Below are 15185 nucleotides of genomic sequence, written 5' to 3'. Positions count from 1 at the left end.
ACACCAAAAGGTTGTGGGTTCGATCCCTGGTCGGGGCGTGTATGGGAGGCAGCTGATCAGTGTTTCTCTCTCACATTAATGTTTCTCTTTCTCTCTCTCTAAAATCAATAAAACCTATCTTCCAGCGAGGGTTAAAGAGAATGCTGTGAATGCAGATTCCTTAGTGTCCTTGCACCTTCTAACTTGGAAACATTCCTGGAAACTGTCATCTACAATATGAATCAAAACTGTTCTCCAAACTGGGTAAATTCATGGACCTCCTTTAAAAGTAGTTTTTCTCAACCTTGATGGAACAATGCCTGAGATCTACTCCCAGAGATTTCCCAGAAAGTTTGCAGCCTTGACGTGGAAGTTTTTAAAGCTTCCCAGGTAATTCTGATGAGCAGCCAAGTCTAGGAACCACTGTTTTACACAAAGAATATTCTCTAAGCCACCCTCCTCCGTGTTGATTTAAATCACTTGCCTTTGATGGTCTTTAAGTGTGTACAAACTGACCCTAGGTTGAAATTCCTTATGTGCATGGTTGGATATAGAGCACATCTACAAATTAAAAACATTAAGTTCAGAACCAACATGAATGGGGGATGAGGATGTTTGGCTGAGGCTTTGTGCATGAGTGCCTACTGCTTGGTCTGTTCCTCCCCTCCCGCCTGTGTCAGTCTGGGCGCAGCTGGGAGACAGAAACTGAACAGTGGTGTAAGCAGGGAAAGTGTATTGTAAAGAATAATCCAACTTTGGTAAAAGACTAACTGTAGAAAACTAGATGGTATCTGGGGCTAAGGGAGAGTAGTACCCAAGGGAAGGCTGACTAAAGAGCACCCCCTCCCCAGACTGGATCCACTTGTCTTGAAGAAGGTATAGCTTCAGCCCTCGAATGGCAGAGCAGCCTCTGGTTTGCACAGGCCCAGCCCAGGAAAGCCACAGCCAGGAACCAGTTGCATGGGCTTACAGGAAGTAGGGCCCCTGGTGGCAACCCTCCTGGTAGCAAGCTGCACCTGTATGGCTGGGCATGCGCGTGTGCAGAGGAAGTGGGGGTATTAATGCAGCAGGTATGGACCACGTGGTACCCCCATTGGGAAGACCATGAGAGACAAGTGTCAAGGTGGGACAAGCAGCCGGAGGCCTGGAGCACACTGTGTCTGTGTTGTCAAGGTCACACCTCCAAAGATTCTGATTTGGTTGGACTGGGCTGGAACCCAGGAATCTGTATGTTTAATAGGTACTCCCATGATTCTGATGACTGTAGGAACTGTGTTTACTCCATTTGGTACCCTTATCGCCTAATGAAAGGTTGGTGTTCAAATATGGGCTGAATGAATGACTAGCAGCACCACTACCAGAGCCAGGGCACCTTGCTGCAGTACCAGAGAAGTGTACCGCCTCTTTCCCAGTGACCTTAGACCACATGGGAAACGCTGCTGGACTTAAAACTTTCCAAAGATGATGCGTTTTTATTTTTTTGATTTAAGATGGACATCGTACTAACACCAGTTTTCTTTATATTTAATAGGGAGAAAGAACAAGAAACACAAAAAGAGGAACGTTTGATGGAAGAAAAGAAAAAGAAAAAGCAGGAAGAAAAGAAAAAGAAGGAAGGTGCTCAGAAAAAGGTTTGGCTGGAATCACTACCTTATGGCTTCGTTATCCTTGGTGTTTCGTGTGCATCACCATGGCCATCGTGTTACAGAATTGTGTTTTATTACCTTTAGAAGTCAAGGCGCTGAATCTGTAATTAGCAAAAAATAGCTATTGTGCTATGAAATAAATATAGGGTGACAGCCACAACATTTCTTTCTTAAGGACCTAGAAATATTAGAGCTATGTTTTAAAGAAGGTTTATTTCTGTTATTGGTAGTAATGAATGTTCATACTATTCCAGCTGAAATAAACTGTCCAGAACAACCTTATCTAAGAGATGACAGAGGGGCCATTCAACTTATTTTATTAGAAAAGTTAAAAATAATTTTTTAGCTTTGGCAAATGTTCTTTTACAAATCCTAAATATTATTATAGTCCTAATAGTTCTGAATCTTATTATAGTCATGCTTGGATTTTATGGCATTTAATATACCAAGTTATGCCATTTGTTTTTGTTCTTGCCTACTTGAATGTATCTTGTAGTTTAAACTATATACCTTTTAGACTGTATTAAAATATGGAGCTCAAATGAGCTCCCAGATAGATTTGTTTGCCTTTAAGTCAATATTGGCATATAGTCAATAGCATGTAAACAATGAGACATTTTTCTCAGTAGTAAATTTTAGTAAATAAACTGGGCAAAAACTTGTTTTTAAAATTTCCAATATTAAAGTCTGCTTATAAACTTTCAGAGATGTGTACATTCTACACGTTATTCCTAAAGAATTTCTGGTTTGTTTGTTTTTTCAGGCTGCTGATCAAAAAACCAAAGGTAAGTTCATTTTATTTGGGGGTGGTGGGGGCACATTTTATGGCAGTACCAAATGTTTTATGGCAAAGATGACTTTTTCTTTAATTGATGGTTAAAAACAAAGACTCTACCCTGCCTATGATTCTACTTTCTATTATTCATTGTGAAATTCTTCCTGGTTTTCCATCTGCATTTCGTTGGTATTTGGTTAATCTGAATGTCAGATTGGCTTTCTAAACAATGCTTTATAATTTTCCTTCGGTTTAATTTCCACCAAACAGATTAAACTGATAAATCACTTTCGTTTGATTAAGAACAACCAAAGAATATTGGATTCTCTTGAAGCTTCTAATTTCTCTTTGCCAACTATTTATAACAAAAAGAGATATGTTCTTTATGTATTCTCTCTTTGCTTGTTAATATGTAAGGTTTCTTTTTATTCTGCAAGTCCAGAATTTGCTTATTACTGTCTTAACGGGTGTTGGGGGAGACGCACGTGATGCTCACAGTAACTCAGGCACCCCGTGCTCTGCCGAGAATGAGCAGAATGGAAGTACCACTCCCAGCCTCTTCATTTTGTACTTGATGTGGGTCGGGACTGGCCGGTGGGAAAGACCACACACTTGGAGGCTCGTGCGCCAGCTCTGTTTAGTTTGGGGCCGATACTTCACTTCTTTAAGCCTGAGGTATCTCATATTTCAAATGGGAAAGGTAATGGGAATGGTGCCCACTTCATAAAGCTGTTGTAACAGACTGAGATCTCTCAAGGAAAGGGGGTGGTGCCTCACACGTTGCTGGTGCTCAGCGGAGGTCAGCTGTAGCTCACTGTGTTCCTTTAAGTTTATGTTGCAGTGGGACTGACAGCACACACAGCTGCGCACCCACACACGCACCGTGGAGACTTCCATGAGCGCTCTCAGGAGGAACCACCGCCCAGGCTCAACTTTTGTTTGGCATTTATAGTTCTCAAAGTAAAGTTTATGTTTATTATCTCTTTTGAGCTTTATAACTGAGCAAGGCAGCTGTTATTTTACAATGAAGTAACTGAGGCTGAGAGCATGAGTCAGTACAGTGTGAGGATGGGATGTGAGAGGTCCGGCTCCTGACCCCAGTGCAGTGGGCCTCAGCTCCTACACCTGGGCCACACCAAGAGGTGGAGTTCATGTAGGATGACTGCTGCCAGGCAGCAGAGTTGGCAAGAAGGACGCAGCCTCTTTTGCACTCTCAGAAGCAGTGTGAATTTACATGGCGCTTTCCACAAGGGTCCAAAGGGTTGTGGTATATGGTTGTATTTGACTTTATGATCTTGAATAAGAAACAATGGTTTCTTTTAATTGTCACTTAAGAGTTGAGAATTAATGCTCTGAATCATCCATTTCTCTTTTTTTTAACATTTCGAGAAGTTTTTACAGCCTGACTCAGTACCAGCTATATTCCATCATCATTGTCATTGTTTTCTCTTCAAATGGTAACAAGTGCTTGTGGTTATGTGCTGGTGTGAATTATATTGTCCCGTCACTTTCTGCAGTTAACCTTTTCTGTTACCCTTCTGATGAGTATTTTCATTGCTGACTCCAAACTCTACTGGGCTTTTTCTCCTTTTATCTTCCCTAAAATACTCCTTTGGGTACAGTTTATCGGTAACTGTACTAAGTATAACTAGCCTTAGAACAGGTCGTAACAATGGTTAGTAGTGACCTTCTAAACAAAAATGCTGTTTTTGAATCGTAACTAATCTAACAGTGCTGCTGTGTAACTCATTAGTTTACGGGTTTCTCAGACTCTCCGTTATTACAGTTTACATGAGGATGAACTGCCTGCAGCTGTGGTCCAGCATGTGTGGACACCACAGTCTGGCCAGTGTGCCTAGGAGTTGCATCGCCGGGGCAGTGCGGGTGCTCGCACACATCGTGGGCGTATTCTTCTAGCTTCCCAGCACTTGAGCGTGCTTCCTGCTCCAGGCTGTGCGGGCAGAGGGCGGGGCCTGCATCTCCGGGCTTATTCTCCCATCAGCTCCCAGCACCAAGCACAGGTAGTAGCCTGAGATCGGCACCCTCACTGACCGACTGTCTTCATGCCAGTCTTCCCTTCGTAGGGTGTTAATTATGCTTAAAAAGTTTTTTGTGTCTGCTGTAACCATTGAATGTGAACAGGAATATTCTTTTTTTTTTTTTTTTTTTTTTTTTTTATCCTCACCAGAGGACATTTTTGCATTTTTTTTTGTTCAGACAGAGCGGGAGGGAGAGAGAGGAAGAGAGAGAGAGAGAGAGAAACATCGATGTGAAGGGACACATCGAGTGGTCGCCACCCGCACGACCAACCAGGGCCGGGGACAAACTGCAACCGAGGTACGTGCCCTTAGCGGGAACCGAACCCGGGTCTCTCTGGACCGCAGGCCGACGCTCCAACCGCTGAGCCAAACCGGCCAGGGCAGGAATATTCTTTTAAAGGACTGATGCAGAACTAAATCTTGCTAGAAATTTCTTCTGTGATGAGCTGTGCTTCCCATTCCCTCCCCCTGATCTTACAAATAAAACAAAATTTTATCTGTGATCACTTTTTCAAATCCTGTGATTTCTTTGGTGAGGTCATTTTCTTTCCTTTTTTTTTTATCCTCACCTGAGAACATTTTTCCATTTTTTTGTTCAGATAGAGTGGGAGGGAAAGAGAGAGAAAGAGAAACATCAATATGAAAGGGGACACATTGAGTGGTTGCCACCTGCATGGCCCAAGCAGGGCCGGGACAAACTGCAACCGAGGCACGTACCCTTAGCGGGAACCGAACCTGGGTCTCTCTGGACCGCAGGCCAACGCTCTAACCGCTGAGCCAAACTGGCCAGGGCCGAGGTCATTTTCTTGTTTTAAGATTCAGGCCAGTTGAGTAAGGTATGTGAACCCTGGCTGTGAGCATTCACGGCCAGCACCCTGCCCTGCTGTCGAGAAGAAGCCATGTCTTCTCTGCAGCTGCAGATGCTCCAGTTCTGCTCTGTAGGTTCTCGTCCAGACAGTGGCTTCATCCTTGCCCCTCCCAGTTCTCTCCTGTGTCCCCTGAGAATGCAAGTCCTGTGGAGGGGTGGTGTCCTGCACTCCTGAGGAAGCTGTGCCCAGAACCCTCATCCTTTATTGCGGTCCAGCCTTAGGTGGGGGTTGTTGCTGTCATCTTTTCCTTATTTTCCTCCTGTGATGAAAAATACCAGTAATATAGTCTCAGTGAAAATAATGAGCATTGTCTAAAAAGAAATTAAGCTCACTTCAAATCCCTTTATCCTGAGATACTTACCAGTTAGCATGTTGTTAGCCATCCTTGAGTGCATCTCGTATGCACACATACGCACAAATAGAAATTTCACACCAACTCTCTGCGCTTCCCCCAGTTAACTCTCCCCATCTCCTGCTCCTCCAGGACCTGCACTAAGCAATTTGAAAACCTCTGAATGAGCCTATTTACAAACAAAATAGTCCTTTGTGAATTCTGCTAAACACTGTCTTTGCATTGGTGACTGAAGAAAGCCAGCTGAACACAATTACCGTATGCCTTAGTGAGACCCTAGATGCTCTCATTCTGGGGAAGGGATTTGGTGGAATCCTGTTGCAGATACTGTTGACTTATATGTTGCATCTGTGCTGTGGGGTCACTCGTGTTCGCTTTGCCTTGGTGACCAGTAATCTCTCTTCTTTACGTGGGGTGCTGCCCTTAATTTGGACACAGATAACAGCTTTATATGTGATGTGATGACTTGAGCCTAAATTTTTCATATTGTCTTCTGGGTTTTTAATGGATTGAATGAATGTTTGTCTTTTAGGATTAACTATAATAATACTCATAAATGTGAAATGAATTAAATCAGTGATTTTAGCCAGGTTTTCTGAAGTTCATAAAATAGAAAGATAAGTTTTCATATAAAAAGCTCAAAGTTGCCCAGCTGGTGTGGCTCAGTGGATTGAGCATCAGTCCCATGGACTGAGAGGTCCTGGTTCAGTTCCCAGTCAGGGCTCAAGCCCGGGTTGCGAGCTCCATCCCTAGTCGGGGCCTGCAGGAGGCAGCCGATTGATGTATCTCTCTCTAAAAAAAAATCAATAAAAACATTTTTTAAAGCTCAAAGTTAATTATTTTATGTATGAAAGTAAATATCTTGATGACCCAGTATTGCACAAACTCCATAAAAGTAATGATTTATGGTTTTAGGTCATATACTTTTATAAATGTGTACATTTTAATTAGCCGCCTCATCTTGCATGAAAGGACTCTGAGTTTTGCAGTCAGGTATTCAACTTTGCCATGATTCACTTTGCAACTGAATTTTAAGAAAACCTTTATGTGCTTTTGTTAATGCAAATAAACTGAAACCATACTCTTTCAGAAGCCTTGTGTTGAGTGATAAGGGTTTTGGGGTCACAAATTGTTCTGCTATTAAGGCTCATTCCACACATATTTTGTAAAGCTTTCTCTCAACATGAATGAAGTTAGTGACAATTGAATTCTAAAGCATGCCTTCCCGGTTTCATAGTCAGATACAGTCAAAACAAACAGATGAAAATCTACATTCATGCACTTCACCAGTTAAGTGGCAGTTCTGTTGAGGTGAGGTAGTTGTTAGCTGTTCACTCATCTATCAGGAGTCTCAGCACAGTAATTAGGGTAGTATTTACAGAGCATCGGGTCTGGGTTTTCCTGAGTTACGCTGTGTGTTAAAATTGGCCAGATTCCTTGAGTTACATGTATTCATGTCCATATCCACATAGATGTAATTTTGAGTGTGTGAGTTACTCTTAAAGGCAGTAGTCGAAGTCTAGTCAGCATGCTCAGCACAGTATATCTTATAGAACATGGCATTTTATTTGCCTGTCTATAAAATTAATAAAATCTTAGAGCTTGAAGGATCCTTAGAGATTATCCAATTCCTATGTTGGATAGGAAATGAGATTCACAGAGGTTAAGTGATTTGTACAAATTTTGACATCTGGTTTGGACAAACTAGAGGTATAGCCCTTATCTTCTGGTTGTCAATTATATATTTTTTTTCTGCTGGTGATTTAGGATCTTTTCACATAAGGCTGAAAGGAATTCCTAAGGGATTTATTATAGGAGGGATCTTTATGGGATGATATCTTGATTAGGATTTTAGATATTAGCTCTGTAGCAATGTTGCTCTGTATTTAAAATAATCACAGTCTTGTGTGGCACACCAGCATTTTAGTCAGTGATGCACCGCGTATACTGTGGTGGTCCTGCAAGATTATAACGCAGCAGAAAGGCCCTGTCACCTAGTGTCACAGCCATCGAAGGTCATAGTGCAGCGCATTCCTCACCTGTTGTGGTGATGCTGGTGTAAACAACCTCTGTGCTGCCGGCCCTGTAAAAGTACAGCAGACAGTTAGGTACAGTGTGGAATACTTGATGGTGACAACCAACCACCATGTTCCCGGATCCTGTGTTTACTATACTTGTACTTACTTTAGAGCGTATACTTTCTACTTACAAATAAAAGCAGCTTGCGCACAGCAGTCGCCGTGCTACGCTGGCAGCATTCTGTCAGCTAAGCATAAATGAAGCATGAGCCCTCCCCAGAATTAAATGGCAAAGTTTTATTCAAGTGTGTTAAATGAATTGCAGTCCCAGAGAGTTTCATAGTAAAAAGCACTTTCTCGAGGAGAATCAGGGCTGCATTCTTAGCTTGCAGAGGAGTGGCCCAGGATGGTGCTCTTCAGATGTCCGGTGGTCTGGACACGTGGACCGTCCTTCCTCAGCTCTGCAGAGGGTTACCTGTAGGGTTTCTGTAACTCGAGGCACTGGTGCACAACTGGAAAGTTCAACACTCTTAAGTTCCCTGGCCAGTTAAACTAAGATAAAATCAATTGCTCGTGTTTCGGCCCATTCTGACTTTAGTAGTTTCGCTAGCCTGGCTATAGTGACTCCATTTTGTTTCTTCACTCTTTCCTCAGGCTTCACGCAGCTCCTGTTTACTGCCTCTCTTGAGTGCATAATTTTCCCTTGTGCTTGATTTAATCTTGTGTTATTTTGTTCATCATGGCCCCTAAGCGTTTGTACACCGAAATCTAGTGGTGCATTTCTCAGAACATACCCCCATCATTAAGTGACGCATGACTTTATTTATTTTTACCACTAAGTCTCTGGTGGAAGGAAGATATAATAATGCACTACTTTTTTTCCCATGGGAGCAAAAGAAAGTGCATTAAGATGTGGCATTTTCCCACTAATTGTAGGCAATTTAAAAGAACAAAAATTTGTCAAAACAAAACAAAACAGGTACATATATACAAATTCTTGATCAGATTTTAGAAGAGGGGGAGTAAACCCAGTGGCAACAGGGAAGCACAGAGCTTCTCTGCTACAAGCCCCTTGACCGCGTCTTCGGGAGGCACTTCTGGCACGGCTCAGGTGAAGTGCAAGTCGGCGTCTCTGTTGAGTAGCTTTTCACCAAATGTTGACATGAAGGCAGTTTCCAAGTTTAGAGAAAGTTACAGTTTATATCTCTAAAGGAAGCTGACTTTTCTGAGAAATTTTATCATTACCTGCTTTTTCTTGTTTTGTTTTTTAATAGCTTTCCTGAGCTATGATTGACATGCAGTGAACTGCACATATTTAGAGAATACTTTAATAGTTTTGGCTTGTGCACGTCTGTGAAACTATCCCTGAGTCAAGACAACGCCCGTCCCCACCCACATCGGGCTGCAGGCACACCCCAGTCTCCTTCCCGTCGCTGCAGGAGTTTCTTCCCTAGACTGTCACGTGGGCAGAGCCCCACAGCATGCGCCCTCAGTGCGTCTCACCACTGACACTTTTGAGACCCTCCCTGTTGATGTGTCAGTAATTCATTCCTGTTATTCTTGAGCAGTGTTCGACTGTTCGTTATTCCGTTCACCTGTTCGTGGACATTTGTGCGTTTCCAGTCTTCAGCTGTCGTGAACACAGTTCTGTGAGCGTGCCCGTACAGGTCTTTGGATGTACACTCCCCTTTCTCTTTGGTGAGCATGGAGGCCTAGACTGGCTGGGGTGTTCTGAAGGCGACAGGTGCCTGCTAGAGCCATCACTCCTCCAGGTGCCCCTGTGAAAACCTGGGTAGGAGGGTGCCTCATCCCAGACCTAAACCCACCCATCAAGCCACTGGGATTGAGCACTCTTAGCAGCCTCTCCTTCCAGAAGTAAAAACGGGAGATGGAGGGCAGGGAGGCTGGCTCGGAGAGTCCTTGTAGCCTTCTTGAGGACTTCAGAGTTGATCTTTTAGACCAGGGGAGCCATTGGAGAGTTCCCAGGGGAGAGTGCCATCCTGAGGCCTACTTTTCAGAGAGCCTCTGATCACACCAGACTGAGTGGGAATGAGCTGCTGAAGAGAGGGCCAGCAACAACGGCCTACTGCAGACCCAGCCGCCTCAGCTGAGGCTGGGAGGGCAGGAACGGGCATGTGGAGAGACGGACGCTGACTGGGCTAACCGTTTCATCCAGCAGATGCTGTCTGCCTGGCACTGTGCTGCATGCAGAGGGGAGGAAAAGTTGAGGGAAATAGATATGCTGCCCACTCTCACGGAACTCGGAGACTTACAGGGATGGACACAAACACCTGGCACAGTGCCACAGGAGTTGGCTGCTGTGGAAGGAGAGGAACATTGTTCCATGAGAGCGTAGAACAAAGGAACCTGGCTGAGGCTGGGATGTGGGCACCATCCTGAGTGACGCTCGAAGGTCTGAAGGATGGAGAGAATGTACCTGGGCCTGGGAGAGGAGAGGGCTAAGGCTCCCAACACAGAAAACAGCACTGGCCAAAGCTGGCTGGCAGGAGTGTGGAATTCCTGGACCTAAACCACAACCATCCGGCTTGGCATGTGAGTGGTCAGCAAGGAGCAAGGGGGAGAGTGGTGTCAGGAGGCTAGAGAGAGGCGGGAACAGCTGAGCAGGGTACAGCACAGGGCACTGTGCCTTTTCCTAAGAACGCACAAGGCACGAGGGAGTCAGTTTGCGTGTGGCCAATCTTCCCTCTTCCCCGGCTTCTCTGACTAAATGTTGGAGTCAGCAAACTCGGGCTCCCTCTTCTGGCAGATGGTTGGAGAAAATTATTTTCTGGGGAAAATATTTCCAGGATTATTGCTATTCCACAATGTATGAATTTATTAAAGAACACACAGCCCTTCTGCAGGAGACAGCACGCATGTCCTGAGAGGGCAGGCACTGTGAGGCTTGACTCCACCTCAACCTTCTGTGCTCCGTGAGAGCTGGGGTTTGCTGCTGGGACAGCTCGTTTGGTTCAGGGTGCTTCGGCCTGGAGAGAGATGAGGGGTGATGAGGGGTCTGAAGCTGTCCACGCAGCGGACTTGACCCTTTGTTTCTGTCCACTGTGCTTTCTCATCGGGGGACATTCCAGTTGATGGAAAAGCCAATCTATGTTAACGCTGTCTTGGTCACGTGGCTTTAACATAGACTGTTACCACATCTTTCTGTTTTAATCTTCTAAATCAGCTGGCTGTTGTTCAGAAAAACTTAAAAATATTTGCTTGTATGGTAATCAGTGTGTTTTAATACCTTTTAAAGAGGTAACTGGAATGCATTAGATAGAAAATATCTCTAAACAGCACTTCCCATTAGCAACAGACGCTAAGTTAATGTAGTTAGTAGTTAATGAGTTTGTGTTCATTTTGAGTCGTACTCCAAAAGTTTAAATGGTGACAGATCAGCCAGAAGCCGTCAACAGAACAAACAGAAGGCCACTGCTTTGTACCCCCCTGAGACTGCCGATAACGTGGCAGATGGACCCTTGTCGTTCATATTTATTCCCTGCCTGCATCTCATTGTTCTAGGACAGCGGTTCTCAACCTGTAGGTTGCGACACCTTTGGGGGTCGAACGACCCTTTCACAGTGGTCACCTAAGACATAACAGTAGCAAAATTACAGTTATGAAGTAGCAACAAAAATAACTTTATGGTTGGGGGTCACCACAACATGAGGACCCGTATTAAACAGTCACGACATTAGGAAGGTTGAGAACCGCTGTTCTAGAGGAACTTCTCACTATAGGGTTTGCTGCTGCCCAGGTCGCAGAAGAAATTGTAATGATGAAATAGTCCTTGGAATCACTGATTATTTTAGCACAGGAGAATAGTTCTCTATTATAGTCACATTTACAAGTAGTCAATCATATGTGTTTAATTAAATTTAAATTTACAATTTTAAGAAACGATCTTTGAATATAGTTTTTGAACATTTTTTCTTTTTTTTTTTTTTTTATCCTCACCTGAGGATATTTTTCCATTTTTTGTTCAGGTTGTGTGGGAGGGAGAGAGAGGAACAGAGAGAGAGAGAGAAACATCGACGTGAAAGGGACACATCGAGTGGCTGCCACCCGCACGACTGACCAGGGCCGGGGTACAAACCGCAACCGAGGTACATGCCCTTAATGGGAATCGAACCCAGGTGTCTGTGGACCGCAGGCCGACGCTCTAACTGCTGAGCCAAACCAGCCAGGGCTGAACATTTTTTTTTTTTTGTCTATACTTTACATACAGAACTTCATAAGTTCTAAGATGCCTTCAATTATAGAACATATCATTGATTTAATGTTTTATTGATGGAGTTTGAGAATGAATGAGGAAACTATATTAAATGTACACACCAATTATAAGATGCATCCAGATGTCAGAAATAAGACGTTAAAATGTGTGGGTTAAAATGTCTCTCTAGGTTAGTATTCACCTGTCAACAGTTCCTCTTAAAATATACCTCTAACCTGTTGCATGCCTGCTTGTCAGCATACGTTAGGCTAATGGTGGGAGCCTCTGCCGTTCTAGGTGAGGGGTGTGTGGGTAAGTCCGGTGTTATAAGAACCCACAGTTGAGTGCCTAGTTCATACCATACACCATGAAGGCCACATGGATTGAAGGGTTAGATGGACTAGTTGCTAAAAAATCTATGCTCCTCACCACAGGTCAGCTGCAGGGAATAGAAACAATTCTAGCTGTTCTAAGCTGAAATGAGTTTAAGTACAGAAAATTGGGTGCTTATGAAATCATTGTGAGGCCAGAGGAAGGGGCATGCCCTAGGCTGGGCCTCCAGAAAGGAACTCCCCCAAGCGTCCTCCCAAAGAGCTACTTCTGGAGAGGAATCAGGAGGCCCAAGGCCCTGTCGACTTAACCTATACAGTGTCACTGCTGCAGCCTAGCGATCCAGAAGGTGCCACCAGGGCTACCTCACCACCACCAAGGCAGTGAGTGGGAACCAGACCTGTGCAGAAACTCCGCCACCATCCCCAGGTTTGTGCTTACTCGGAGTTGCGAGGACATGGAGCACCAGTCACTCTGCCTGCCAGATCACAGGCACCCACCTGATGGGGTCTGAGGCACAGCTCACCTTCTTGCAGCCATGAGCCAGACCTGTGCTCCTGTGCTGGTTTGCGTGCTGTGGGCATGGGGGCAACTTTGACACCTGCTCTTTAACACTTAAAAAACGATGGGGCCCTGGCTAGTTTGGCTCAGTGGTTAGAGCATCGGCCTGCGGTCCGGAGAGACCTGGGTTCGGTTCCCACTAAGGGCACGTACCTCTCGGTACAGTTTGTCCCCGGTCCTGGTTGGGTCATGCGGGTGGCAGCCACTCGATGTGTCCCTTTCACATCGATGTTTCTCTCTCTCTCTCTCTCTTCCTGTCTCTCCCTCCTGCTCTATCTGAACAAAAAAATGGAAAATGTCCTCGGGTGAGGATAAATTAAAAAAAAAAATGATGGGAAGGCTGTTCATTTACACTGTATAGTGCGTAACCCTTTCCAAACAGTGGGGATGTGAAACCCAAATTAAGGTTCAGGGCCAGAAGAGCGATCTACTCCCCCAATCTTGAGTGCGCTGTTTCTCTTTCCTGATCGCCTGCAACTGCTTTGAGTCTGCCTGCCTTCCCTTCAGTTCATAGCTGCGGTTCGTCTAATAGGACTGTTTTTATTCAGTCAGCCTCCAGTACTTCCCATTGCTTCCGAGAGGAGGCTTGCTAGAACTGACAAGGACTTTCGAACAAACTTCAGACAGGCTCCGGGACCTTCTCCTCGGCCCATCTGTGCACTTCCTTGTGAACCCAGTTTCGCTGGGACCCTGCTGCGTCAGTTTGACCCGAAGCACCCCCATACCTGCTCACTGTGATCTCTCCCCCGCTGTGAATCCCATGGTCCCATGCTTTACCATCTTGAACAAATGTCATTAAATTTTTTTCCCTTTTACTTAATATAAACATAGCGCACTTACTGTGTGTCAGACGCTGTTGTAAATGGTCGTTTACATATATTAACATTTATTCCTCAAAGGAATTTCTCTGTAAGGTATTGTTACCCCCATTTTATCCCCCACTTATCCACATTTTACAGGTGGCACAACCGAGGGATGAGAGGTTAAGTAACTTACCCAGGGTCACCAGCCAGTAAGTGGCAGAGCTGAGGTTTCATCCCAAGTCCGTTCTCTGCATCTCATGAGAGGGTGTGTGTGGAGTGACCCACCCAGAATGTGCGTGGCGATGATCTCTTCAGGGAAGGTGGGGTGCACGGTCATGGAGGGGACGGGAGGATAGGGGCTTTGGTGGAACTGACAGCATTTTCTTATTAAGTTAGAGACTGGGCACATGAAGGTTTGTTGATCATTTCATCTTTATGCCTTTTTGTACATTTTAAATATTTCCAAATAAATTTTTTTTTTTTTTTATCCTCACCCGAGGACACTTTTCCATTTTTTGTACAGATAGAGCGGGAGGAAGAGAGAGGAAGGGAGAGAGAGAGAGAAACTTCGACGTGAAGGGACACATCGAGTGGCTGCCACCCGCACGACCAGCCAGGGCCGGGGACAAACTGCAACCGAAGTACGTGCCCTTAGCGGGAACCGAACCCGGGTCCCTCCAGACCGCAGGCCGACGCTCTAACCGCTGAGCCAAACTGGCCAGGGCCCAAATAAATTTTTAAAGAAAAGAAAATCTTGGCAGTATGACTTGGGTGATTGAGGCGGAAAGGCCTCAATGTACTGGACACCTCATGCTCCCCAGCTTTGTGGAGTCCGGTGAGGAACGGAGGTGGATCAGCGTGGAAACCTGCTTTCCCTTGTGTCCCTGCATAATCTATAGAACGGAATGATGGGGGGTGCTGCCGCTGTGGGCCATGGTTACTATGTTTTTCTTACCTGGAAAGGTGATGTCAGACAGAGCCCCCAGCTTGTTGAATGAACAGCCAGTGATGGTCCCATCAGTTCAGTTCTCTGTGAGTCTGTCATCAGAGGAGCCTGCCCCTGGAGAACTGCTCCCCAAGCTAGAGGCTCAGACTTCTCCATGTGCTGCAGCCAGGACAGGAGCACCATGGGGCACTTTCACCAGGCCACCCGATGGCTCTCCCTGCTGCTGGCCAAGTGATGGACCCCAGAGTGCCTACCAGTCTATGCCTGCCTGTCCAGCCTCACCTCCAGAAGGCTGGGACAATCCAGAAGCCTGGGCTGCATAGTGAAGGGATGGCTGGGGCCTTGGCATTCTGGATGGCCATGTAGAATGGGGCAGTGACCAGGGTAATGACAGTCTTGGGGCTCCTTTGCTCTTGGTCTAAAGATGACAAGATGTATAAAGTTTTGAGAAGATGCTCCCTCCAAATAAAATCCTCCACAACCCTGAAGGGGCAGCTGAGTTTCCTGTGCACGCGGAGCTGGTTCTGGAAAAACAATAGTAGGCACTTATAAGCTGTTTGGACCCTCTTGTGACAATGCCCCCTGAAAATTTCAACTGAAAGCAGTAAACTTTCTTGGAAAGAAAATTATTTCAAAAAAATTGGCTTTCTTAGG

The 15185-nt window shown here is 45.2% G+C and overlaps 1 protein-coding gene across 3 annotated transcripts in view; it reads left to right on the top strand.

Moving 5' to 3' along the window:
• Window positions 1-1583: 1583 nt before the first annotated feature.
• Window positions 1584-15185, top strand: part of TNRC6C (trinucleotide repeat containing adaptor 6C) — a 72916-nt gene continuing 59314 nt past the window's right edge. The window contains exons 1-2 of one of the 3 annotated variants that reach the window (XM_036267688.1): window positions 1584-1610; window positions 2389-2410. The gene's annotated coding sequence lies outside the window, so the exon portion shown is untranslated. The remainder of the gene's footprint in view (window positions 1611-2388; window positions 2411-15185) is intronic. The other 2 variants (XM_036267687.1, XM_036267689.1) reach the window with 2 other exon arrangements.

The sequence above is a fragment of the Molossus molossus genome, unplaced genomic scaffold (genome assembly GCF_014108415.1).
Source record: "Molossus molossus isolate mMolMol1 unplaced genomic scaffold, mMolMol1.p scaffold_m16_p_19, whole genome shotgun sequence".
Lineage (NCBI taxonomy): Eukaryota > Metazoa > Chordata > Mammalia > Chiroptera > Molossidae > Molossus > Molossus molossus.
This window is presented reverse-complemented; position numbering and strand designations above follow the sequence as displayed.